At 36.4% G+C, this 24,301-nt stretch overlaps 2 protein-coding genes across 4 annotated transcripts in view; both read left to right on the top strand.

Moving 5' to 3' along the window:
- Window positions 1-24,301, top strand: part of LOC108741760 (neurocalcin homolog) — a 143,927-nt gene that overhangs the window by 21,254 nt on the left and 98,372 nt on the right. The window lies entirely within an intron of this gene.
- The window catches only part of LOC108741749 (neuronal calcium sensor 2), a 132,940-nt gene that overhangs the window by 21,121 nt on the left and 87,518 nt on the right, over window positions 1-24,301 (top strand). The window contains exon 2 of one of the 3 annotated variants that reach the window (XM_025974687.1): window positions 11,178-11,224. The exons of the other annotated variants lie outside the window; for them this stretch is intronic. The gene's annotated coding sequence lies outside the window, so the exon portion shown is untranslated. The remainder of the gene's footprint in view (window positions 1-11,177; window positions 11,225-24,301) is intronic. 3 annotated transcript variants of the gene reach the window in all.

Genomic DNA, 24,301 nt, shown 5'->3' with positions numbered 1-24,301 from the left:
TTCAACGACACACGGAACCTATTCTGTTTTTCGTTGTATCTACTTCATATTACAACTGACATACAGTAGGGGAAAGGCATAAACAACAATAGTGAGACTCTATTACTTGTACTTCAAATCCATGGAATATTGTTATACTTCATTTACTTTCTCTAGCGATGTGTCCCTTCCAATGTCTTGGATATGCGCTGGCAAAATCGTAGGTAGGGAGAAAAAAGTTCGTTATACTCTCGACTCTTGTTCATTAAACATACTTTTTCATATAGTATTTGCCAAAAGTTTTGTTCAATCATGAATAGTAGTGCGAGTCAGAAAGAAGCGTTAAAGCCTTTAATACGTCTTCAAATATAAATAAACATTTCGTTGATATTTTAAGTAGTAATTGGTACCAATAACAGCACATTTGAGCAATGCAATTTTAGTGGATAAAATGGTCAATTTTTCCGTGTCGTACTGTACGGATTATACGCTCCTCACCGGTTAAGAGTTTGGCCGAGAGTTGTCTCCTTTCTTTTCTGGCCTAGTGTTGTTCTTTTCTACTTTGCGCCGGTCAAACTAAAGGTCACAAAACTAGAGAAACTAAACGAAGTATAGTACTGATAACGGATATGACGTATGACTTGAGGGCTTATATCCCCCTTCCTTTACGGTCACAATTATTTTTTTGGGCTGTTGACTTTATCACTGTTTTTTGCCGGCTGAGGCTAAATTCTTTAGATTCTCTGGTAAACTCGATAACAAAAATAAACACTAATTCTAATAAAAATAATATGTTAATAGGTAAAATCCCAAAAATTGCCGTATGAGCCCCTCAATTGAATAAGTAGATCAAACAATATCCCATAAGTATATTGAGCTGTTAGAAATATTAGAAAAGGTTGTATCAGACCTACGGATGGATACATGAGTGATCTTGTAAAAGTATAATGTAAAAAAATATTTTTTTTATATAAGATCCTTTTTACGAAATCTAAAGTGTCTTGGTTGACAACAGAAATGATACTTATACCTACCTATTTTATAGACAGTAATAACAGTTACAAACCTATTTTTATTTTCTTTTACTTTAGGGACTACCCTTTAAGGAATGATGCAGATTGTCAATTGCTAACTTAAAACATAAACAGCATTCAGAATACAAGTCACTTAAAATTTTAGTATAGTGCAAACGTTTATTATACATTTAAATTATAACATTATAAGAAATCTGGAGGTTCTCTCATATTTCTAAATGGTTCGGGTGCCATCAACGTCATTACCGCCGCCCGCACTCAATAAAATCACACTTTCAGCAACTTCGCTCTGTATCTCGTCTCGGAGTGACGTCATGCGCAGTACGAGACCGATTTCGATCGGTGGAGTAGCGCCGCATAGATTACTCCAGCGATTTTAATTTGCTTTCGGTATTAAAAAGTATTATTATATTAAGGAAAATCATAAATTTTTTACAGTTTCCAATTTCTTTCTTGAAACAAAAGAGTTTGTATATGATTCGAAAATAACGAATGCTATTTCACTAATAATACCTCGCTAATTCTATTATTCTGAAACGCATAATTTTATTTTTTTTTTTAATGTCAATTGATTTTCAAAAATTGTTGGTAGTTTTATTACCCTCTTTGTAATACACTTTTACGTACCAAAAGGAATATAGCTAGCTGTGATTATTGTTTTTTATCATGAATTACTGTTATAGTTGTATAATTGACTCTTTTCGTGTATAAGTAACTCACTTCTGGGTACAGTAGGTTTTGATGTTATAACCGGTATAACTAAATAAGATTCCATGTTGTACAATGCAACGTGTACATTTGCAATGGTTTTTCGATGAAAATTGCCGACTTTATTGATGTGTATTGAATTGAATAGTTCGTCATTAATTTTTATGGCGATGCGGTTAATCAAATAATGCGTAATTAGAACGTTCGAATAGCTGCAATAAATTTAATGGAATGCAGCGTTTTCGCTTGTCATTCGATTAATTTATTCGAAAAATATTCAAGCATAGCCATTATGTAAATTCGGATGAAACACTATTGATAAATGTTGCTAAATTTGTTGCTTTGGTTTGTTAGATAAACTCTTTTTTTTCCTCCCTTGTCTCAGCTTCAATTTTCACATTAAAAATTGTATTTACTGCCTGCTCTTGCTGCGTCTAAATTTAATTAAAAATCTTTTAATTCCCGCTTAAATTATTACCGCGATTAAGACCTGGTGAATCATCCACTATTTTTGTATTTTATAGAAGGCAAACATCAAAAGCCACCTGCGTAAAATAAATATTTCTGAAATAACTTTCGCTTGAATATTGACCTTGATACCTTAGACATGTTTTCCTTTGGTGGGACACCATGTACGGATAGGAATAAAACTATATAAGTTTGTACTAATACACATAGTTAGTCGATATCTACTTTCCTTTCGATACAACGTATTTTGGCATCGATTCTTTTAAACCAAGTCATAAGGCAAAAAGTAATCCCAACATCGAAAATAGACAGATTATTTCTTTATCGTAATTTTTTGTTTTTATGTGCATTGTTCGAAATGTGGAGTTATAGACGAATGAAGAGGATACCGTGGATGGAGAAGGTTAGAAATGAATAGGTATTAGAAAAAATAGGAGAACAAACAGAGGACTCTATGAAAGTCAATAAGAAATAGGCGAGATAGGTTGGTAGGACACTTTCTCAGGCATGAAGGTCTAGTCAGAGGCATATTAGAGGCAGAAACGGAAGTTAGGAGGGGTAGAGGTAGCCTTAGATTAGGTCAGGATAGGAAAGAGTGGATGTGCGTTTCCAATCAGTCCTAAGACTGACGACCTCATGATGCATAATTTGGTTAATTTGTGCAAAATATTTTTTCAACTACGTCTGTATCGGCGGTGTATAGCACTTGTTATATCATTCAGTTAGTTATCCTTTTATACATACAGTATCGATAATTCTTTCAATACAGCCAATCAGAAAATAATATACATTCCTTTTATTGCTTTTAATTTCAATGTTAACTATTCTTGTTTTATAAAACAAACGGACATACAAAGTTATAGTTTTAAACAATTAGTATTTAAGATTGTCGAAAACAGTGAACATCCCAGATCGTGAGATTTTCAAAGCTATTTGTGAAAAATGGTTCAACATGATTGAAAACATTGAATCTTCTAATATCTAAGATTGCTGGAAAAGACACCAGATCATAAGGTTTTCGGAATTATTTGTAGAAAGTGGTTCAACATGAATGAAAACATTGAATCCTTTAATATTTAAGATTGTTGGAAACATAAAACATCCCAGATTTTGAGATGTTCAGAGCTATTTGTATAAAATTGTTCAACATGAATGAAAACATTGAATCTTCTGATATCTAAAATTGTTCGAAACTGAAAAGATACCAGGTTTCAGAACTATTTATGAAAATTGATTCAACTTGAATGAAAAAAACATTTAATTCTGTAATATCTAAGATTGTTGGAAACAGAAAAAATAGCAGATCATAAGGTCTCTAGAACTATTTGTAAAAAATTGTTCAACACGAAAGAAGAAAACATTGAATCCTCTAATATCTCAGATTGTTGGAAAGAAAAAACATTTCAGATCTTGTGAAAAATGGTTAAATATGAATTCAGTTCACATTTTTTAATGGTGGAGGCGCAAGGCATTTAAGTTCTTTATCTAAATAACCACCACAAGTCAGCTCGGCTTGTAAAAATTCTGTCTCAAGCATTTTTTAGATTACAAGGTTACTTAGTAAAATGTTTCGGAATAGTCTTACATGACCAAACGGCTACCAGATTTTGTCTGCGGTTTTGTATGGTTTATGGTAATAGAAACATATTTTTGAAACAATTTTAATTTTTATACGTCTCTGACTAGCCCTTCTTGTCTCAGAAGGTGTCCTATCATAGAATCTATTTTAATTAGCAGTAAATATTAGTAGATAGTGATATGCTGCCGTAACTCAATTAAAATACTTTAACCATTACGTTTTATCCAAATATAAATTAGTTTACGAGATAGGATGAAGCATGTGCGTCTGTAAACACAGCCATTATACAGTTAAAGTATTCTTATTAATACAAGGGCAAATGGTACAGCATAGGAACCTAAAATTAAACCAAAGAAGAGGTGGGTGTGTCAGTCTCTAAAGTTGTGAGGCACTGGATTTTCTGTAACAATTGCACATCGTAAATAAGATACCTAAACGTAGAGTTAGTGCCAAAGAATGTGAACGTTTTCCAAGTCTTGAATGAGCAATTTTAAACTTCATAATAAGTGTTACACTAAGTGGAAAATAATTTAATATAAAAAATGAAATGGAATGATTCAATGGCGTCCACTCTGTAGCTTTTAGTAGTAATGAAAAAGGTAATGTATTATCTTCGTGCGTTTTTTTAATGCAGAAACATAGGTACTTGATCATTTGAAGAGTGATAACTCCAACGTTATGTTATGTTAGGTTAGAGCATCTTTAAGGGACGATATCTCATAAAGATGAGCTTTTATGAGTTAATGCCCAATGAAACTTTTGATCTACGCGTCCAGAACTACCACAATTCAGAGTTTGAATGAGTTTGACAGATTCGTTTTCCGTAAGGATCTAGCGTGGTCGTTTTTTATGATTTTCGGACTCTTTTTTTTACTTTTGCTATAAGACGTTGCTTCTTACCGAAGGGAGATCTGAGTATTTGATATTATCAACTTCAAACAGAAACGGACAAATGGACAACGAAGTGATCCTATACGAGTTTCTCGTTTTTTTGTTTTTGAGATACGGAACCCTAACTAACATACGATGGCGGTTTAATAAGTACCCGTGTTAGAAATGAAGACACCATTTCTTCAATTTTTTTTTTATTTTTCAACATAGTCCCCTTTTAGAAAGATACACTTCTCCCAACGTTCCTGCCATTTTTTTAACCCCTCCAAAAATTAAATTTATCTCCAAAATACGCCCCTGTCTCGGTGATGACTTTCCCGCTTGAGTTAATTTTTTTTCCCGCGAGCTATTTCCTTATGTCAGGAAACAAGAAGAAGTCGCAGGGAGAGAGATCGGGTGAGCACAGGGAGTGAGGCAGTAATTCATGCAGTATGGCGGCGACAACTCCGGATGAATGTGCGGGTGCGTTATCGTGGTGAAAAAGCACCTTCTTTTTCGCCAAATGCGGCCGTGTCTCCTTCAATTTTTTGTCGAAACGGCCCAATAACTCGCTGTAGTATTGTCCAGTGATCGTTTTTCCTTTTTCTAAAATAAATCCATGAGGATGACACCCCAAAAAATCGTCGCCATGACCTTTCCGGTCGATGGAATTGTCTTCGCTTTCTTTGGAGCAGATTCGCAGGTAGAAATCTATTGTTTTGATTGTAGCTTGGTTTCTGGTGTGTAATGACGAATCCAGGCTTCTTCAACGGTGACAACTCAAAAAGTCCTTCGGATCTCGCTCAAATTGCTCCAAACACTGTTTCGAAAGTTAACAGCTCCATCCGCTTGTTGTCCACTGTGAGCAATCGCGGTACCCATCGGTCCGACAATTTTTTCATCGCTAACTTATTATGTAAAATATTAATTGCCGTTCTGGTCGATACACCTACGGCCTTTGCTACTTCGCGCACTTTCGTTCGTCGATCAGCGAGAATTATGTCGTGGACTTTTTCAATGATTTCCTCGGTAACCACGTCTGCCGGACGTCCTGGTCGCTCCTCATCAAAAACGGATGTTCGTCCACGTTTAAATTCGTTGAACCAATATCTAACTGTGGTCATACATGGCGAAGTGTCTCCATAAACAGCATCCAACTTTGCTTTTATCTCCTCGCATTTTTTTTCCATCCAAAACCAAAAAGCGAATTACCGAACGATACTGCTCTTTTTCCATCTTAGCGAAAATCACGGAACACGTCTCACTCGAATCGCTGCCAAATCCAAACTAACCAATCAATAAGTCTGAAATTTGTTTTTGTGTCATTTGATAGATAGCAGCACAAGATGTTAACACCAACTTCCCTCAGGAACGTCCTCTGTCTTCAAAAACGGGTACTTATTGAACCGCCCTCGTATTATCAAAATTCTATTAATGTTGACGATTAGGGTGGTTAGGTACTATTTTGCATCATTCGTAATAATACATATTAAGGTATTGTATTGTGTCACAAGCAAAAATAACTGGCGGTTTTGTCCATTCTCGATTTCGGACAGCGTATAAATTAGCGCCACTGCTTATACTGCAATTAAATACCAGTCGTATTTCATTTATCATAAAGTGCTCATTAGGGCCCGGTGCAGTCGCGTAAGAAGTTTAATTATCCGTTACTGACATATGTATATATATGTATGTTCATGTTTGAATGTATGTATGTGTGTAAGCGATCATTTTATGCCCTCCGATGATTGCCAGGGTCGTTATTACGTAAGTAACGTATGTCATGTATAATGTGTTTGTGATTTAGAAATATCGTAAAATGTCCTCTACTGATATTGTTCAAACAAGTTTTAAAATAGTTTTCAGCAGCTTGTGTTCGCTGACATTACCTATGGAGTATACGTATGTACAGTAATACCTACTGGTAGAGGACAACACAATGATGGAATTTAACAATAATATACATATTTAATAAAAATAATTCAACAAGCACCAATTTCAATACAACGTATTTACAACTCAAAAAAAAAAAAAACAATCCGCACAATAACAAAATGTTTATAAATAAATAAAAGTGAAACAAAAATACTGGTATGCAAGGAAAGAAAATCTAGGGAAAGAGCGAATATAAAGGTAGGAGACGAAATATAAGAAAAAGTGGGTGATTTTAGGTATCTAGGAAGTCAGATAAGTCAGGATAGAAGGAGTAGTAGTGATACAAAGCAGAGGATAGCACAGGATCGATCGAGTCGCGTTCAATAAAAAGAAGTCACTTCTATGCTCGCGAAAAATGTTGTGTTACCAGCGAATGATGAGGATACCGTGGATAGAGAAGGTTAGAAATGTAGAGGAATTAGAAATAATAGGAGAACAGAGGATTCTATGGAAGTTAATAAAAAATAGGCGAGATAAATTGGTAGGACATCTTATCAGGCATGAAGGTTTAGTCAAAGACATATTAGAGGCAGAAATAGGAGTTAGGAGGAGTAGAGATAGACTTAAATTCGATTACTGTTCGCAAATAGTTAAGGATGTGGGATGTTCTAGTTTTAAGAAAATTTAGATTAGCTCAGGATAGGAAGTAGTAGAGGTGCGTGTCTAACCAGTCTTAGGTGTGACGACCTTATGATGATGATGAACAGCTTGTTTGTTTCTAAAAAATTGGTACATACATTTGAGTCCTTATTGTATATAATAATGATAATTCTAACATTTTAATGGTTCTTGTGAATTGATTGTTTGACACTGTTGCATATTTCAATGGTCTTTTTAAAGAATCTTTAAAAAATGTAAACACTAGTAAGCAATAAAATGTTTCATTTCAACGCATTTCTTTTTGAGTAATCAATTGAGCTCATTTGGAATAGGTGATGCATGTTACAAACGTGAAATTTAATTACGAATATTATGTAGCTGAATGTCAATCGCTTATGAAATTGAAATTGAAAGATTAATTGAAGTTCATTAATGTTAATGTTCTTCTGTTCAAACGTTTATTAAAAATTTTATAGCACGTGAACTGGGCACAGTACCTAATTGTTTGTATTATTTATACCTTTTACTGTTATACGGTGGTCATAGGAGGGGTTAAGTGTTTGTTCTGTGTTAGAGTAATTTAACTCGAAACGAGTGAATCTAAGTAGGTTCATCACTAAAAAGGTTCAAAAACACAACAGTCCTCTGTGCTATTATCACTTGTCAAATACAAAATTTCTCTATGCGGACAACCGACCATAAACTGGTGACGCTCCCATAAGACTGACTGACTTTGTACATGTAGTTTCTATTCCTATGTTTAGATTTATTCTAGCGTATACCGTAATTGCGTAGGTACATCATCTCATCATCCGTACACATTTACGTTTAAAAAGAGATGACTAATCTATTCTCTGATCGATATGTACTACTTATTTCTTTTTGTTGCTTTTAGAAATCCATAATTTTTAGAAAACTTGTGACAGTACGATTTATATTATGGTTACGTGAACCTTTTTTCTGTACAATCCTAGAAACATTTGTCTTGTTTAATATATTTTTAAAAATCTGGGCCCCCAACCCCCTTGGTGAGATTTTGTTGGATCCTTTTCCCTTCCCTTTTCACTTCACATAACGAATGAATCGGGTCGCCATCGTCAAAAAGAAGTCACATCTATGTTCGCGAATGGTTAATTTAGTAATTCGAAAATAATTGTTAAGTGTATGTCGGGAACGCGGCATTGTATGGCTGCGAAACATGGACGGTGGGCGCGGCTGAAAAGGAAAGGATAGAAGCGTTCAAAAAGTGGTGATTCCGTCGATAGAGAAGGTTAGAAATGAAGAGGTATTAGAAAGAATAGGAGAACAGAGGACTTTATGGATATCAATAGGAAATGGGCGAGATAGGTTGGTAGGACACCTCAAGCATAGAAGTAGGAACAGCAGTCAATAGGAACAGAGGTAGACCTAGATTTGATTGCTGTTCTGAAATAGTTACGGATGTGGAATGTTCTACTTATAAGAAAATACGAAGATTAACTCAGGATAGGATAGAGTGGAGGTGCGTGTCCAAACAGTCTTAGGACTGACGACCTTATGGTGAAGAATAAATGGATACCTCATAAGGTTTTCCTCATCCCTTAACCTGTTTACACCCCTATCTTTTACCGGGGCCCGTAAACAGCTATTTCTTCATTCTGATACGAAGAATACATTGATGCCCCTTGTATCTTTCTAAAACAATGTTCATTTTCCATTATGTTGTTGACATGTACTAATACGCAGGTATCTAATACATCGGTGTTATTATTAATGTGGTGGTGTAACAAAGGTATCGTAGCATGTTTTGATAAAAGTTTTTCTTTATCCATTAGTCGAACATTTATTTCTAAAAAGCGCTTCTCGGAAGACAGCAGTTTCAGTCGATTGTATGAGACAGGTTTTCCAAACAAGACTGATGGTTTACGCCAGGCCGATTTCAGATGGCTTTTCAATTCACTTAGGATGCGATAAATTTCATGGTGATGTACTCACTCTTCCTTTCATTCTCCTTTTTGCCTTTTTCTTTAGTAGTCATGTCGTAATCAGAGATGGCGGTAATGTATTGAGCTTAAAAAGTGACGCAGTGTCGGACCGCCGTTGTCCTGGAGACACCTGTGTTCTTTCATTGTAACGCATAAATCTCCCGATACAGGTCCGTGCCTACCGAGAAAGTGCAAAAGCTTTCGGAATTTATCTCGATTTTTCGTTTCATCAACCCACCGAATAGGGCGATTTTATTATGGGTTGAATTAGTTATAAATTTTGTTACAGAAATGTTAGGCGTCGGTGACCTTTTTATGAACATTAGGAAGGCATTTTAGGTCAGTGGTACTTTCATTTTAAAACAACTCCTTTTTTGGTCAATAATAACTATAATTGCGGTTGACGGTTTGTCCAGGAGGAACAAATTCATGGTGGACGATGCCTTTCATGTCAAAAAAAGACAATGAGCATAGTTTTCACTTTGGATTTGCCCTTTCTGCCCTTATTTGGGCGAGCAGGCGCCGGCGTGTGCCACTCGGAAGATTGCCTCTTTCTCTCGGGATCATACTCAAAGATCCATGACTCGTCATCTGTGATTACGTTATTCAAAAATTGGGGGTCACTTTCACACATGTTTAAATTTTCTTGGCACCCTTCCACTCGCCGCAATTTCTGGTTGTCAGTGAGCACTTTTGGGACCATCTTCGCTCACACCTTGCGCATGTTCAGGCGATTTCTTCCCGGCCCTATGAAAAGACCTGGTGCCACCGAATCACACCACTAAAGCAACATCTGCTTAATCATATCAAACGTCTCTGCGCAGATTTACCGAGTTTCACATAGAATTTAATCGCGTACCTCTGCTCTAACGAACGCTGCATTTTCGGCTTGCACCACTCACAGAAACACGTCGCACGAAAAAGCCTGTTCTGGCTCTCCAGGTGCTCGGAGACAACTCACCAGCCGCTCGTTCGTTAGCTAGGAATGCCCTCTACCGAATCCAGTCGGTGCGCGAATCAGTCCTATTGGTTTCCGGACAAACCCTGTATAATATCTGGTGAGGATTACTTTGAAGGGGACAAAATAGATATTCATAAATAAATAAATAATTTTTGAAAAATCACAAAATTCGCGACAGTTTTTGAACGTACCACGTATATTATCCATTCTGTTTTAGTAATTTTTGTAGTTATATTGGTAACATTTTATGTAATTATGAAATCAAATGAAAGTGATATTATTTTACTGTCACGTTTTTTATTTCTCAGACAAACAAGTAATGCAAGTATATTTTTATTTCGATCTAATAAAGGTTAGTACTTACATGGGGATAATATATCACATGGTGCTTAACTTAATTACTTATAGGTGGTTCTCAATTTACGAGTTTTATGAGGCAGCTTTAATGATATTTTGTCGCGTCTAACGTCATTTCCCTGGTTTACGTTTCTACGATGGTCAGGATACGAATCGAAAATATTACTTTTTGAAGCAGCTTCGACCATAAAAATACACACGTTGCCCTTTATTGCGAAGTCGTTTATTTGACATTGTCTATTTTTAATTACTTTTTGCTGCAATGTACATAAATACGACTTTTTTAAAATTTATATTTTAGATCTGTTCTAGAAAGACAGTTAAAAATAATTTTTATAGGGTACTAGAATCTAGAATTTTTATTACTATTGCTGTTATTTTCGTTTATTTTAAATTATAACATGTATCTCAAATATAATATTTTGGGAAAACTAACAGAAAACTTAATAGATTACATAATTACATAAACATCACTTTATGGACAAATATAAAATGGGTTATAAAAAATGCACTCTATAACTTTTATTAAATGCCCTGAGAACGTGGTGGTTGCTACAACATGAATTTTGCATTGTGGAATTTAAGATGCTACAAAGCAAAGCACTTTCGATTAGTGATAGTGTTAAATCTATTACAGACATACACGAATGCTGGTTTATTCAAATTAGTATAGTTACAGGATAGATGGATTATATTAACATTACAAATTCTTTTTGTTTCAGGTAAGAATTATAAACAAGCACTACGAGCCGTTGAAGGCGCTAGAATGGTATGTTTAATATTAAAAATCTTGATTTGTTTTACCATTTTCTTGTTCGTTTTTCTATATTAAGTGATCATTGTCGTTCTATTGATGGACACGAAATGTTGATCTGAAATCGTGTTAGCAAAGTACGTTGGTTTAAGTCGATTAATTTTGTACCATATGGTCCTTCGAGCCGGATTTCCCAAAGTTATTTATAATGGACTAATAGTAGGGTTGAATGTTATCGTTCTTGTTATTCGAGATTGAAATCAGCTCATTCTAGACAAGTAACAGCCGTGTTCGCGATTGATTAGAGGGGTATTTGCGGTGTCGTCTTTCGTCAGGAGCGGCGGACGTCATCGTTTTACGCCCAATTTCCCAATTAGAGGCTTTGTTTCAGTTGCGACTACGCCTGCAACTAAATTCGCAGCAAAAGGGATGGAGTTAAAAATACGTTACTAAACGTGTACAATATTGTAACTACACTGTAGAAATTTTACAATACGCCTAATCTGTTTGAGAACAATCCAGTTAGTTTCACTTTCATTAGAAGTACCGATCAATACAAAAAGTCATCTTTGTACTGTTCGTTTCAAAAAGTTAGAGATATGCCCCTTCCCTTTATTAGGATGTGCCGTAGCATAATTCCAAATTCAATCATGTTTGTCTGCGGAGCTCATTTCTCCACCGATCATCGAGCGAGAACTAGACAAAAGTGTACAGTACCATTTGTAAAATTATTTCAACTGCCTCGTTAAAATGTAAGAATATGCTTTGTTTAAAAGCATATTTAGCCAAAAATAATAGCAAGTGAATTAACTTAACGTTCTACACACCTATAAAACTTTTGCTTTGTTTACTATTGTAAGTTTATATACACTTCTGTTTTAAGAAATTGCTAAACATTTTCGTCTAGTCCTGTACAGTTCCAGCCGATCTCCTAAGACCGCCCATCGAGAGCTCTGCTCGTTCAAGCTGGTTCCAACTATTTCTGTCTTGCTCACGCCTAATGTGTATTTTTTCTATCTTCGCGCAGATTTCTTCAAGGTCACAATTCTAACAAATTGAAATGGACTGTACCTTTATATTTTTAATTATCGAGCCTTGCTTGCCTGTGAAAGAGTATGAGATAGGAGGGTGTGTTGTGAACAAATGTGTACGAAACTCTTACTTTAATTAAAAATAATAAAAAAGGCTAACTTTGAGACTTTATTTTAGTTATGAAAATGTAATATAGGTAATATTTTTTGGTAAAGGTGAACCATTTCGATTATTTATACATACATACATATATGAATGTCTCCCAAACTTGATTTTTACATCAATAATTGAGCTGATTGGTACTGAACGTATACTCCAACCTTTTACAGGTTAATTAACGTTCTTTGTGTAATATTAAATTAAAATTATTATTTACTTTTTTTCACGTTTTGAAGTTTTAATTTCATACAAGGAAAAACCAGAGAATTTCATTATTCAATTTGAGATTTTATATTCTGGCTACGACGTATAATATGACCATAATATCACGTCACCTATGCATTGTACTTATTTAGCCCTTTATATTTTTTCCTTAAAACGTGATTAGACGTGTGCAATTATGCACGCTCGAATGTTGCACGCAAAAGATCGTGAGTGTGCACGCGTTCGCGTTATTGTGTGTTTGTGTCTTTATGTATTACATGGACACGCGATGGGGTACCGCCGCATGCGATTGTAATATTGTTGCTACCTGCTGGTCCGTATCGCGTGAATCTACTTTTAAAATGTCGCCAAATTGAGTGAAGCAAAGAGAGCGACAAGGAATTCGCGAACTAAATATGACTTTGCATGATCGTTAAGTAATATTACGATCATGCAGGTATCGGATACATTATACTAACAATAGCGTCCGGACATAGGATACAGGATACGAATACATTTAGTTACTAAATGATCCTGAATGTCTAAACATAGTTCTGCATAAATTGATGTTATTATTATTAGGGTATCGGACACAGAATATGGATACTTTTAGTTGCAAAATGTATCCTGAATATCTAAGTACTGCTCTGCACGATCATGAAACAATATTACGATCATGCAGAGCAGGATTCTGATACTAGTAAAATGTATCCGGGAATCGCATACGTATACGAACAATAGCACCCGGACATCGGATACAGGATACGAATACTTTTAGTTACAAACTGATCCTGAATATCTAAACAGCTCTGCATGATCGCAAAGTGATGTTATAATTGTGCAGAGTTGACTTCGGCTCCTTATAAAATGCATTCGGATATCGGACACAGAATATGGATACTTTTAGTTGCAAATTATATCTTCAATATCTAAATATCATTCTAAAAGATCGTAAAGTAATATTGCGATCGTACAAAGCTGGATTCGGATACTAGTATAAGGTATTCGGGTATCGGATACGTATTCCATCAATAGCGCCCGGACATCGGATACAGCATAGGACTACTTTTAATTACAAAATGATTCGGAATATTTAAACATAGCTCTGCATGATCGTAAAATGATGTAATGATTCTGCAGAATTGAATTCGGCTACTTATAAAATGCATTCGGGTATCGGATACAGAATATGGATACGTTTAGTTGCAAAATGTACCCTGAATGTCTAAATATCGCTCTACACGATCGTGAAAAAATATTACGATCATGCAGAGCTGGATTCTAATAGTGGTAAAAGGTATCCGGGAGTCGGATACAGATTCCAGTAATAGCGTTCAGACATTGGATACAGGATACGGACACTTTTAGTTATAAAATGATCCTGAATATCTAAACATAGCTCTGCATGATCGTAAAGTGATGTTATGATTGTGTAGAGTTGAATTCGGCTCCTTATAAAATGCATTCTGGTATCGGATACAGAATATCGGATACAGAATATGGATACTTTTATTTGCACATTATATCTTGAATATTTAAATATCGTTCTGTAAGATCGTAAAGTAATATTGCGATCATACAGATTTGGATTCGGATACTAGTATAAGGTATTCGAGTATCGGATACGTATTCCAACGATAGCGCCCGGACATCGGATACAGCATACGACTACTTTTAATTACAAAATGATTCGGAATATCTAAACATAGCTCTGCATGATCGTAAAGTGATGTATGTAATGAATTCGGCGACTTATAAAATGCATTCGGGTATCGGATACGGAATATGGAAGTTGGAAAATGTACCCTAAATATCTAAATATCGCTCTGCACGATCGTGCAGAAATATTACGATCATACAGAGCTGAATTCTAATAGTGGTAAAATGTATCCGGGTGTGGGATACGGATTCCGGTAATAGCGTTAAGACATTGGATAGAGGATACGGACACTTTTAGTTATAAAATGATCCTGAATATCTAAACATAGCTCTGCATGATCATAAAGTGATGTTATGATTGTGCATAGTTGAATTCGGCTTTTTATAAAATGAATTCGGGTATCTGATGCAGAATATGGATACTTTTAGTTGCAAATTTTATCCTGAATATCTAATTATCGTTCTGCAAGATCATAAGGTACTATTATAATCATGCAGAGCTACATTAGGATGCTGGTAAAAGTACCGAGCATTGGATACTAACTAAACATAAAGATAATGCACGCCTTTGTAATTAGATTTTACTTTACTTTATATTTATTTACGGAAAAACGTACACATGATGGCACCTCGTGCTTAAAAAAGTGCTATTAACACTGGCATTCTAATTTCTGCTGTTCTTAATTAAAGATGCTGTTTATTTTTTGGCAACTTTTTTTAACAAAAAACTTATAGGCCGGTGGGATGGTCATTCACACGTTTAGTTAATGCGTATGCTAAAAGTAGAAATTCGGAAGGGAATTAAAAATCGTCCGGTCACTAGGGGCGAACGTTCAGAATTCAATCGAGTTTAAAGTTGGACGTGTGACCGTTCGAATGAAGTTTTAAGTGGCGGAAGCATTTTTGTCCCTTTTTCGGTCCCTTTTTGTTTCTCCCTACAAAAGCCGTCGTTCGCAAGGGATTTAACTTGAAGAGTAAACTGAAAAGTGACGTTAATAAACCCACGAATTTGCGAATTTAGAAATGTTTCCCTTCCCGAGACGGTTCAATTTGAAACACAAATTTTGTGGTTTTCGTTTGAATTTTCTACGTACTCCAAAATGGGATTATATTATAAGTTATTTAATTTTTGCTGGATTGTCTACGTTGGATGTCGTAAAAAGTTACGAATTGTTTTGCGATATAGCTTCACAAACGCGCTCATCTTTTTTTAAATAAATTCCTAATGATTAAAAACAATTATTTACATTTCAATTCCTCTGACCTGATAATGTCTAGTTAGTTCAAAGCCGAAGGGCAGGGGTTAAGGTCATTTTCAGCCTCTTTTTAGCAATAGTGGGAATATGCAGGTGGTTGAACAGAGAAAGATGAAGTGGATGAAATAGAGATAGAATAGTTACAAGATTAAATGAAAGATTATATTTTCTTAATTAAAGCGAGGAAAACAGGAGGAAATTCATTTCTACAACGCAATCTACAAAGTAAGTGACTAAATGATATGAGATCTGTTAAAAAAATATCGCGAATTGTTCAGCTCCTCGTTCGATGCCGTATTTATCTCTTCAATCGTAGCGTAGCGTCGTCCGCTCATGGGCCTCTTCAGTTTCGAGAATAAGAAATAGTCACAGGAGGCTAGATCTGACGAATACAGGGCTGCAGCATTATTAGTATGTTGTTTTTGGCCAAAAATTCGCGCCTAGACAACGATGTGTAAGCAGGGGTGTTATCATGGTGCAAAAGCCAATTTTTGTTCTTCCACAAATCCTAGCGTTTCTCGCAAATTGCAAATAACTTGCAGGTAATATTCCTTACTGACCATTCTACTCTGTGGTAAGAACTTATGATGCATCACGCCCCTACAATGTAAGAAATCTGTAAGCAAATCCTTCACATTCGACATTGGCGCGCTTTTTCGGTCTTGGCTCGTGTGGCAGCTTCCACTGGGATGATTGAGCTTTAATTTCAACGTTATAACCATAAACCCATGATTCCTCACCAATTATTACGCTTTGGAGCAAATTTGGGTCGCCGCGGACAGAGTACAACAGCTTCTTAGCGGTGTTAATGCGATGCTGTTTTTAGTCGAAATTGAGCAATTTTGGTACGAATTTTGCGGCGACCCGTCTCATGCCCAAATAATTGGCAAAAATCGGGAGGGTTAGGTCCTCAGCTATCTTTCTAGCGGTGATTCGACGATTGGACGATTATTTTCTTCACTTCATCAATGTTTTCGTCTGTTGTTGACGTGCTCGGACGCCAGGCACGCTCTGCGTTGTTCACATTCTAGGCCCTCTTAGAACATTTTGTACCACCGATAAACGTTGCTTTGGTCTAAGGTAGCTTCACCATATACCCCAGTCAACATTCGGAAGACGTCCCCGCACTTAATTTTATTTTCACACAAGCTTTAAGACAGATTCTTTAATCCATTGTTTGGAATATGCGAAAATCGAAATGATATTCGTTTAAAAATTTCTTGTTTTACTTTTTTAAAATTTTACAAGCTCTATTCCAGTTCATGTAAGAACACGTATGAAAATTATAAAAGTTAAAATTGCTACAGTCTCTAAGGTTATGAAAAATTGCTTTCCAAATTTGCGTTGCGTTGCGTTTCAAGTTTTCTTGAAATAATCGTCTAAAAATTGGCAAAAACAGATTATTAATGTTTTTCATAGTGCATTCAACGTGTATTTTACAACCGGAAATAGGTATATTGACGCTATGGAGTAGTAAAATTTCCTTTACAGTTTTCCGACACTTTCAAGTCTATCGTTAATTTTGAACATGTACCTACCTATATACTACCTATGTAAATGTATCTACATGCATTATGTGTTCTCTACAAAGAATGCGTCGATATTGATTATTAATACATTTAGTGAACAGGTTTGTAATGGAGAAAGAGAAAGGGAGTGATTCCGTGCTACCACTCCATCACTATTTTCAACTTGACATCGTTATTGGCTTTCTCGTTACCCGGGTCTCTTTTTGTTCAAGTTTGTCCCTTTGATCTTTTCTTCCGGAATAAAAGCAGCAGGCAACTTCAAACGCGACGCGAGTGGGTGACAAAGTTATTTAGAGACAATTTTTAGTCTTGTACACGTGCTAAGGTAAAAGCACCTCCAACTCGGAGCAGGGAAAATATACAATGACTATGAAATGATTAATACGTGGTTAATTAAACGAAACCGTGTCATTACAGAACACTACACGCATGTGAATGTTGGTGGTCCTTCGAGCCGGATCTCTTTATGAAATGGCAATGAAGCAAAACAATTTATTGATGTATCAGTATCTGCTGTGCGTCAAGTTAATATACTTTCGGTCCTTTAAATAATAAAATAATATTAAAAACAACGAGACAAATGTTTTAAAGGCTACTTCACTATCCAGCTATTCAATATTTAGTTGACATATGGAAATTGACCATGCCAAACGTTAATGTGCATTAGTGAATGTAGTTCGTGTAGAAATAACGTCACCATCTACTGCACCTCGTTATACCTACCTATATCTGAAAGCTTGGCATAATATAGATACCTATGCTACGCGAGGATCTGGCATTTGAAAACTTGAGAAACTTCAGTAGCGAAAATTAGAATGGCTGCATGACAGGAGAGAAGCAAAGTTTTGACGAAGACGAATGAAATACGAAAAGTTCATTTCGGAACAGCGCAACGTGAAAAATTGAAAAATGTTGTTGTATAAGAAATAAAAGGAATGCGAAAAACGAAATTAAACCTGTGCTGCTGCTATTTATGTACGTTTCATTTTAAGGAAGATAATTCTCGTAGTTGCTTATTCGATTCATCATATAACATTTACATTTACTCCATTTTTCTAAGTGATCTTTATTTATGTGTTCAAAAACTTCCCACGCCTTACATTTCTTAAATTTACTCATTTTTGCCTAGACCTCTGGACACATACAAGGAACCGATGTGCGACAATATTCGTGGGGGAATCCCCACGAGATCTCCGATGCATTAGTTAAGTAAAATCATCAGGTCGCGATAATTATTCGGTAAAAAGTCAGCGTATTTGCCACATCTCTATAAAGTATTTTCTCTCATATACGAACAATTAATTTAGAAATTCTAAAAAGATTGTTAAAGGTGTATGTTTGGAGCGCGGGTGCGAAACATGAACGGTGGGAGCTTCGAAAAAGAAAAGCTTAAAAGCGTTCGAAATGTGGTGTTACCGGCGATTGATGAGGATACCGTGGATGGAGAAGGTTAGAAATGAAGAGGTATTAAAAGGAATATGTGAACAGAGGACTTTATGAAAGTTAATAAAAAATAGGCGAGATAGGATTGGTAGGACACCTTCTCAGGGATGAAGGTCCAGTCCAGTTAGAGACATATTAGAGCCAGAAACAGGAGTTAAGAGAAGTAGAGGTAGACCTAGATTAGATTACTGTTTGCAAATAGTTAAGGATGTAGAATGGTCTAGTTTTAGGGAACGGAGGTACGTGTCCAACCACTCTTGGGACTGACGACCTTCTGATGATGATGAATTTGATGTTATCCTTTATCTTTTAACTTTAAATATGGCTGCTCTCGAATATTGCAACTATTTTCTTACTTTGATTACCTATAAAAAGAGTGTTATGAGCCCAACGTTTAACGGCGTTAGAAGTGATTTTGTTTTACGAAATGCCTAGAGTGCCAATGAAGTAACAAAAAGAGAGAAGATAAATCATATTGTGCATTGTTATTTCCCGCCTGGAATATATTTTATGTGGATACATATACATATCTGTTTCGTTATGTAATAGACTCCTTGTAGAATTACTCTCTAATATACAGGTTTATGGAGTTGTATTGAAATGCAGGAGTGGTAGTTCTCATTTCGTTGTACATTACTGCCATCAAACGACTATAATTACGTTGCTTGAGTAAAACTGTCTGTAAATGCATTTGAATATTATTTGCATATAATCCCTTTACGACATCGCGCTCAATTTTAAGGCGTGCTATTCCAACGTTGATGCATGGATTAATTGTTTGTTTCAAGGTGGTGATTTAGGTCTATTTCTTACTTACGATTAAATTGAAAAAACAAATAAAGCTGAGAGCTAAATGGGCATCCAAATAAGTACAATTTGTTTGCGCTATATAGACGATAGAAAAACGTATGACACGATGAACTTTTTCGACGTTATTCTGTTTTTTGCACACATTGGCACATAGATTTTTCATTTGATGACACTCATGAAATGGCATAGTCAAAGACCGAAATGCAGGCGCTCCATGGAATGACTGAACAATTCTAGGTTGGACCAAAATAAAACTTTAAATTAGTGTAGCCTGAATTTGACCATCATCATCATCGTAAAGTCGTTAGTCCTAAGACTGGTTAGACACTCATCTCCACTCTTTCTTATCCTGACGTAATTTTCCCATTTCCTTAAACTAGAACAACCCACATCCTTGTGCGAACAGTAATCAAATCTATGTCTAACTATTCTCTTCCTAACTCCCGTTTCTGCCTCTAATATGTCTTTGACTAGAACTTCATGCCTGAGAAGGTATACCAGCAACCTATCTCTCCTATTTACTATTGACTTACATAGAGTACTCTATTCTCCTATTCATTCTAATATCTCCTCATTTCTAACCGTCTCTATCCACGGTATCCTCATCATTCGCCTGTAACACCACATTTCGAACGCTTCTAACCTTTTCTTTTCCGCAGCGCTCACTGTCCATGTTTCGCACCCGTACTTATTGAAGGAGACTCGACCCTAAAATAATAGTTCTGTTTAAGAAGCGACCTTTCGTCAACTCACCGATTAGCCTCTTCAGTTTGATAATGCTAGAGTCACTGTTATAATGCATGGCATCATTATGGGACAATATCTAGTCGTGTTTCTTACCACAAACAGATCTTTTGCTTTTGAAATATTCATTGGGTTAAAGTTTGGTTAAAAAATATCGGTGGAGCCACATTCATTCAGATAACCGAAGGTTACACTTCCATGATACATTTTAGCACACCTGGTGTATCACCATGGGCTATCGATCGAATCCATATCAAACCAGCTAATGACATCTTACCCTTTAGTCTTAGAATGTATATTGGGGTTTCCCTAAAGGTAGAAGTCAAACCTAGGATTGATCAGACATTTCGCGAAGCGCCTTGTCTTCAATAGCTCGATGGTTTTATCTTAAAAATTTCACGAAGATACTGTTGTGATGGCTCTCGTTATAGTCACACACGTGTGTGTGAGCCATGTGACTATTCGCCCTGCAGACACTTTAATTTTTATTTGCATTTCAGATAAATAGCAATTTCTATGATTTTTGTAAGCGATTTTGTGAGGAAATTGTCATTTCTGCAACCGACAAGTAATCTAAATACTCGTACTTATATGAAGGTAGATGTGTAGGTGCCAACCATATAAAAATATCGATCGTTTTTACATGGTGCATGCATACTACACACACATATATGTTTGTATGCATCTATGTAAGTAAGCGCCCGGAGCTCTTGACTTTGCTTACTAAACATGCAGGTGAACAAGGCAGAAGGTCGGATCTCTGTTACGACACGAATCTTCGGTACTGGAGCAGCATTTCAAGAGCTTGCTATATACATATGGGATGTGGCGTCACGTCCGTCGCGACGCGTCTTCTCCTTGGAACGAAAGGAATTATTATTGTGTGATGGAAAATCTGCTGAGCTTTATTTAATTTTCCAGGATGCTTCGTGTCTATTAGGAAATTTTCACGATTTTGGAATGAATATGCACAATACTTTTATTAGTGGTGGCATAAGCTTGATGTTCAAATAACTCCACAGATTGGGCTGTTTCCTGTGGGCTGAATAATTTCTTAATTATTTTAGAGATAATTCCTAGTGATGAGAGCTATGAAGATGTTAAATGCATAGAAATTGCGACCTCATTTTATCCTTATTTTTAAAGATAAAGCGTTGATACCTGAATACTGGAATAATAACAGGAGGTGAAAGTTGCGTTAGAAATAATTTTAAAATTGGAAAAGAAAAAGTAGAAGAAACTTAAGAAGTCAGATATGTCAGGATGGAATAAGTGGTATAGACTAGAGACAAAACAAAAATTAACGTAGGGATGAGTTAGTTCTAATCCGCATTCGCTTAATTTAGAAATACGGAAAATATTACTAAAAGTGAGCACGGATGTGTACTCGTGTAAAACGTGGAGGATGGGTGTAACAAAGAAAAAGATGTTGTCACAAGAGAATGATGCAAATGTCGTGGTCAGAAAAGGTTACAAACGAGGAGGTGTCAGCAGCAGTAAGAGAACGTAAAGCGCTGTGAAAGTCAGTAAGGAAAAGGAGAAATCGGATAGTATAGGGCATTTTTTGAGTCTTCTGAGGATTAGTTAGAGACAAATTACAAGCAGAAATGGGAGTAAAGATTGGCAGAAAGGTCCTAAATTAGATTATTTTCGCAAAAGAGCTGAGAATGTGGATATTCTGGTTTTAAGGAAATGCGAAGATTACCTGGAATCGAAATTAAATTGGGGTTCTACTTGTATATAGGGTCAATTGAAAAGTCCCCGGCCTGACACATAGATGGCGGCACCAGAACTAAATCCATATGATTTTCAGTTACCTAGTCCTAACCTTCAAAAGACGCGTCTATAAATTTGACGGCTGTCGGATCATTAGTTTGTGAATTATAGCATTTTTAGTGAAGCAACTTTTGTTATTGTGAAAAAAATGGATAAAAAGGAATTTCGCGTGTTGATAAAATATTGCTTTTTGAAGGGAAAAAATACAGTTGAAGCAAAAACTTGGCTTGATAACGAATTTCCGGACACTGCCCCAGGAAAATCAACCATCAAGGATTGGTATGCTAAGTTTAGACGTGGTGAAATGAGCACCGAAGACGGTGAACGCAGTGGACGCCCAAAAGAGGCTGTTACGGACGAAAACATTAAAAAAATCCACAAAATGATTTTGAATGACCGTAAATTGAAATTGAATGAAATAGCAGACACTCTACAGATATCAACGGAACGTATACATCACATCATTCACGAATATTTGGGTATGAGAAAGCTCTGTGCAAAGTGGGTGCCGCGCGAGCTCACTTTTGACCAAAAACAACGACGAGTTGATGATTCAGAGCAGTGTTTGAAGATGATCACGCGTAATAAACCCGAGTTTTTGCGTCGATATGTGACAATGGATGAAACATGGCTCCATCATTTCACTCCGAAGTCCAATCGACAGTCATCGGAGTGGACTGCACACGATGAACCCGCTCCAAAGCGTGCAAAAACGCAACAGTCGGCTGGCAAGGTTATGGCGTCTGTATTTTGGGATGCGCGTGGAATAATTTTCATTGACTACCTTGAAAAAGGAAGGACCATCAACAGCGACTATTACATAGCGTTATTGGACCGTTTGAAGGACGAAATCGCCGAGAAACGACCGCATTTGCAGAAAAAGAAAGTCCTGCTTCACCAAGACAATGCACCGTCTCACAAGTCAGTGAAAACGATGGCAAAAATTCATGAATTGGGCTTCGAATTGCTTCCGCATCCACCGTATTCTCCAGATCTGGCCCCCAGCGACTACTTCCTGTTCTCAGATCTCAAAAGAATGCTCGTTGGGAAAAAATTTTCGTCGAATGAAGAGGTGATCGCCGAAACTGAGGCCTATTTTGAAGCAAAGGACAAATCGTACTACAAAAATGGCATCGAAAAGTTGGAGGATCGCTATAATCAGTGTATCACCCTTGAAGGAAATTATGTTGAATACAAAAAATGAATTTTGCAAAAAAAATGTGTTTTACTATTTTAGGCCGGGGACTTTTCAATTGACCTGTTACATTGATGCTGCTACCCTTGGAATGCCATCTGGAAGTTTTCCTTTCCGAACTTGTCAAGTATGACCGGTGATTTTATTATGGATCATTCCTTTCAGATGCTGTTTCAATTTTGGAAACAGCAGAATTAATGTCTGGAGAGTAGGGGGACATGAAATTTGATTAATTTTGTATATGAAGCCGCAGTGCTACTCACCCACATGAAGTCAGTGAAGGTTTAGGGGATTCGCTAGCAAGCGAGAAGCGATCACTTGCAAAGCTTTATCATCATCATCATAAGGTCGTCAGTCCTAAGATTTGTTGAACACGCATTTCCACTGTTCCTATCCTGAGCTAATCTTTGCATTTCCCTCAAACTAGAACGTCTCACATCCTTAACTATTTGCAAACAGTAATCCAATCTAGGTCTATCTCTACTACTCTTAGAACTAGACTTTCATGCCTGAGAAGGTGTCCTACCAACCTATCTCGCCTATTTTTGATTGACTTCCATAGAGTTCTCTGTTCTCCTATTCTTTCTAGTACTTCTTCATTTCTAACCTTCTCTATCCACGGTATCCCCATTATTCGCCTGTAACACTACATTTCGAACGCTTCTAACCTTTTCTTTTTCGTTGCGCCCTCCGTTCCATGTTTCGCATCCGTACAGCGCCGCGTTTCAAACATACACCTTTAACAATCTTTTTCGAATTTCTAAATTAATCGTTCGCGAGCATAGAAGTGACTTCTTTTTATTGAAGGCGACTCGACCCTGCGCTATCTTCTGCTTTATATCCCTACTACTCCTTCCGTCCTGACCTATTCTGACACTAACTAAAAAAAAGCAACTCTTCCTTTATGTCTTCGCGGAGGATGACATCCAATAGGTACAGAAACGGTGGAATAAGTGTATAGCTTCACGTAAATAGTACTTTGAAGGCAATGTTGATGTAGATTAAAATTATTTTAGAATCGTTTGGCTGGCATCTCTCATTTTCGTTAGTCGGTCCAACATTATTGGACGGAGTTCCTAAATGACCAAAACGTGTTATTTATTCTTATTGGGTAATCAGGCAGGTTATTTAATACGCAGTTGGAAGGTTTATATCGAGCAGGAAGTCATCAGTTGATTTCTGTGTTAGCAGGGATTAATGTGCTTCGATGTAGGTAACGGTAATCGAAACCCATCAGTTACTAAATAGAAACGTATTTCACATAATCAAATTAATGTCGAATAAG

The sequence above is a fragment of the Agrilus planipennis genome, unplaced genomic scaffold, assembly GCF_000699045.2.
Source record: "Agrilus planipennis isolate EAB-ADULT unplaced genomic scaffold, Apla_2.0 scaffold16, whole genome shotgun sequence".
NCBI classification, from domain to species: domain Eukaryota; kingdom Metazoa; phylum Arthropoda; class Insecta; order Coleoptera; family Buprestidae; genus Agrilus; species Agrilus planipennis.
The sequence above is the reverse complement of the archived record's forward strand: the minus strand, read 5'-3'. Positions and strand labels throughout refer to the sequence as shown.